A 4,971-nucleotide genomic window follows, 5' to 3' on the forward strand; every position below is an offset into this window, starting at 1 on the left:
TTCAAGTGTTATGATATTTTTGTGTAACAAAAGAGACCTGAAGTTGTTAAAAATAATCCTCTTGATAAAACCCCTCACACTGGACTTAAGCCAGCCACTGCCATTCATACATACAATATCAGTTGTGAAGGTAGAGAAGAGGACAGAATTCAAATAGGAAGTGCCATTGTTCATACTCTTCATTGCTACATGAGCAGCCCAGTGCAGTCGGTGGTCTAAGGCTGACAAAGTCAAGTTCTGATGAACCATGCTTAGGAAAAACAAGCAAAAGTGGAGCCAAGGGGAATTTGGTGTTTGGGATGGAGGTGCCTTTCTCCAAATATCTGCCAACATGTTAGACTGATTAGGTTCACATACATGCTGAATCAAAATAAGCGTGACCAGCAGGTCGAAGGAGGTGATCCTGCCCCTCTACTTTGCTCTTGTGAGACCTCACTTGGAGTATTGTGTGCAGTTCTGATGTGCTCAACATAAAAAAGACATGGAACTGTTGGAACAAGTCCAGAGGAGGGCCATAAGGATGATCAGGGGACTGGAGCACCTCCTGTATGAAGATCGGCTGAGAAAGTTGGGGCTGTTCAGCCTGGAGAAGAGAAGGCTGCGTGGAGACCTCATAGCAGCCTTCCAGTATCTGAAGGGGGCCTACAGGGATGCTGGGGAAGGACTCTTCATTAAGGACTCTAGTGATAGGTCAAGGCGTAATGAGTTCAAGCTTAAACAGGGGAAGTTCAGGATAGATATAAGGAAGAAATTCTTTCCTGTTAGGGTGGTGAGGCATTGGAATAGGTTGCCCAGGGAAGTTGTGAATGCTCCATCAATTCAAGGATGGAGGAGTGCTCCATCCTTAAACACTGGCAGTGTTCAAGGCCAGGTTGGATGAAGTCTTGTGTGACATGGTTTAGTGTGAGGTGTCCCTGCCCATGGCAGAGGGGTTGGAACCAGATGATCTTAAGGTCCTTTCCAACCCTAACTATTCTATGATTTGATGATTCTATGAATTGTGAAAAAACGTGAGTTTTGCTCTTAATACTTTGTCATTGACATGGTAGCCTGCAGAGGCAGCTGAGGATACAATCACCCAATGGTCTGTTGCCACTGAAAGTGATTTGATTATCGTGTTTCATTTCAGGAGAGCCAGCGTGCTGCGTTGTATGATTAGCAAATTATGTGTTTTATGGAATATGAAATTATAAAAAAAAAACAACAGCAGGACAGCTTCACACTAGGATCTGAGTATTGCCCAGGCAGGGAGGAAAGGGCAGTCTGCTTAGCAATATGCTGATGATCTCTTTAGAGGTTGGCTAACGATGCGAGCAGTTATGAGCTGCCTATTTTCTGCTAGGCAGTAATTAGTGTCTCAGGAACAGGCAGGGGCACTGAGGGTTCTGGTGGGAAGAAAGTGAATCTCATTTCTGACTAATGACCAAGCAAATCCTCAGGGTGGGAGGATATTTTAATCTAATCGGGATCTTAAGCAATGGCAGGCTATATAAGAAAGTGTGTTATCCTAAAATGAGGTCCTGTTCTGAATCAACCTGCTAAAGCAAAGAAAGCTCAGTAACAAGTTGCTTCTCACAGGATTTAGGCAAGTATCTGTAGTTTTTTATCTAGACACAGAGATGGAGAGCAAGGTTAAAGGTTATTTTGATCTGATTCTTGAGGTAAAGTGTCCACCTGCTGTGTTTTTTTTTTCAGATACTTGTATGTAAGTCGTTTTATTATTTTAGACGGATGTTTTGGGAACGATTTCAGGAACAGCAATATGTACCAGTTCCATACACATGGTGATCTTTTAGTACAAGATGTTGGGACCTTTCAGATGCACCTTGCCTGCTGATACATTCCTCTAGGATGTTCCTGGTAACACAGAACACTGTTGTTTAACTGCATAGATTGGCATGAGTTTTAATTCTCAGTGCTTAGGTCCTGGGAAAAGTGCAGAAATCCCAAGGGAATTTGCAGCACTTATCATGACTTTTGTTGCTTCCTAAAGTACCCAGCTGCTTTTCAGTTTAAACTTCTGTGATCTGCCACCATTAAAAGTGGTAAAACTGGTCATTGATTTCAGCAAGCAATGGCTTTCAATTTAATCTCTCTGCATTATATTTAGGAAAGTATTAACAACTTGAACAATGTTTTCCTGATGAATGTGATTCAATTTTAATACTAAGAAGTCTTAAATACCACTAGTGTAATGGTATTCCAAAGGTGAGATAAAAAGGGGCTATTTGAATAGTTGCATTATGTATTTTTGAGATAACCTTGAGTTTACTGCTTTTTGATGAGGAATAGGTAAAAGGGAAAAAACCAAACACCCACCACAATTATGAGTTCCAGTACCTGTGGGCCATCAGATAGTATTGAGTGTGTATCTCAGGTGGAAAATATTACACATTAGTGCTATGTTGATTGGTTCAGTAACAGCATGCTTTTTATTCTCATATAAATGACTTTTCAAAGGTGGGTTGCTCTTTACCAGTGGATGCTATGATGTGGGGAGTGGTGGTGACAGGTATTGTGTACCTTGCAGCTTGTCTCAGACACTAGAGCTGGGTAAACAATGTGGAAAATACCAGATTTGATTCTCTTAAGTGGAGCAACCCCAGGTCACTTTCCTGTGAGAGCAGTACATCCAGTTGGATGCTTTGGAAGGAGATCTTTTTCTGTTATAAATACAACAATCCAGACTGTCAAGTAAGTGATCCCCACTACACCAAAATATTTGCCAGGCTGCTGTTAGATCACCTTCTTCGCCTGATGTGGTGCTTTTGGAGCAAGCTGGTTGAACGACAGCTGGGAGGATGAGGAGTCTGACCTCATGCTCTTCTTGTTGCCCTTGCACTGGTTTTGATGTTTGAATTACCATGAGTAAACTGAACTTGCAAAAATGGCAAAAAAATGAGTGCAGCCGAAGAGGGAGAAGCTGTTCACAGGCATAATGAGTCAAACTGCTGTATGCTGCAGTGGCAGAACTTTTGCAAGAGCGGAGCAAGGGTAGCATGGGGGAAGGTATATCAGTGGGAGGGAAAGGCAGTAATGCCTCCCTTGCTGAGGAGCTGTTAATTTTACTTAGCTGTTTTGTGAACCCGTGCCCTTGGTGGGAGGAGACCAGGCTGGTGAGCAGGACCTACTGTAGGATTCTCAAATAAAGCCTCACAGATTCATTAACTAATGCTTTCATCAGGCTTTTCCAAGCTTTCCTGATTATTTAAACTGATTAGGTCACAATTTTTTTGGGCATGAAGGCTGAAAAAGGCCATGGGTGTTGCAGTTTTCCCTCTATCCATTTTTTGTTCTTCTCTGGTAAGTATTAATCCATACTTTTTCTCATTTTTGCTTTAGTAGGGTCTGGCAAATCAAAAGAGATTTGCAGTCTGACTCTTACATGGGCGGTGCTTTACTTTTATGCAAATAGGTACAATATACACCTGTGAGCCACAGTTTCTGGCTCAAGTATCTTAAATGCTATTTCTCAGTACAAATGTTTTTTAATAGGTTTCCTTTTCTGACAGAGTTAGGGAGTGTGTGAAGAGGATCTAATCCTAGTGGAACAGCAGATCATAGGTGTGAGTGTTTCCAGCTGTTGTCTATGCTCCTTCCAGTCTCAAAACAAAGGTTTTCCTTTTTTTCCATCAAATTTCTTATGTATCTTCATAATAAATATATATATTTTTATACATATATTTAATAAATATATGTATTTAGGAGAGAAATACTAAAGGAAAAAGTCCCATCCAGCTCTGGAGAGATATAGTAGCCTGACAACTTTTTAGGGGTGATTTATGTTTAGAAAGGGTGCAATTGAGGAATAAATCCATTGGTGGAAACTTAGGGATTTGATCAGAACACCTGAAAATTGTGCAAAGCCAAGACCATTAGGTCTTACTCAGTACAATTTATGCGTAATGAATAAGAAAACAAACAAAAATATTTGCAGCATGTTACAGGAAGCATTAATAACACAAAAATACCAAACATCTAGTCAATCACAACTGTTTGATACCCTTCTCATGTAGAGAAAAAGGCTTCCTGGGAACATTTGAGCAACTCCAAATGATGATACTTTAAGAACAAATCTATTTATCTCACTTGTCCCTTTTTTCTGCTGCCTCCTGTAAACAAGATGACGTTTGAAGTGACTGGACAATGGTTAAATATTAAAAATATAATTTTGAATGCAGTTTTTAAAAATTGTTTATAATTAGGATAAGCTAAACAGTGACACAGATATACTCAGGACTTTATTTCTTAGCAACATGTTCAAGGAGTCTTTAAAAAATTCCTGTGGTTGCAGGAATATAAACACGTATCTGTCTTGCTGTTTAATCTCAGCACCATGGTTGCAAAATAAATACTTGCTACAGGAGTTTGCAAAGATAAATCCATTTCACTTTTCTAAAATCTGTTGCCAGCATGGGATTGACAAATTCAAATACTTGAGGCAAAAAAATGTTATCAGTAAAACACTGCTACCAATTCGCTACCATTCCTGGCAACAGTTTGTGTGTTTGTACCTTCTGAAAACAGCAGAAAAAAATACTTTAGATTCCTTTATCAATTATAAATTCAGATATTTGTAATCCAATAACATTTCTTCACTGGACTGCATGTTTCAGTCTTATTTTTGATTCGGACACACTGAAGGCAGAGCAGTTTGGAAGTGAGGGTGCCAGTAGGAGAGCTTTCAACAGTCTAGGTCAAAGCAGCCTGGTACCTTAGAGCAAAACTTTTGCAATGACACTTGGACAAGTGACAAAATCCAAATTCCATTTCAGGATTCAATTTTTTTTATTTTTATAATCCTAATGAGCAGTGGCTTCTAGTAACTGCTAGGGTGCCTTAATTTGCATCCATTAAGCTCCCCAGGTGTCTGAAATACCGTATGCTATCTATCTCCTGTTCTTCCAGGTCTGTGTAACACAGTCATGGGGGAAGATGAAGAAGGCTGAACTTTAATTCATGATTAGCTAT

Source organism: Neopsephotus bourkii, unplaced genomic scaffold (genome assembly GCF_033783945.1).
Source record: "Neopsephotus bourkii isolate Nb327-2 ecotype Australia unplaced genomic scaffold, CSIRO-AGI_Nbou_v1 NB_234, whole genome shotgun sequence".
NCBI lineage: Eukaryota > Metazoa > Chordata > Aves > Psittaciformes > Psittacidae > Neopsephotus > Neopsephotus bourkii.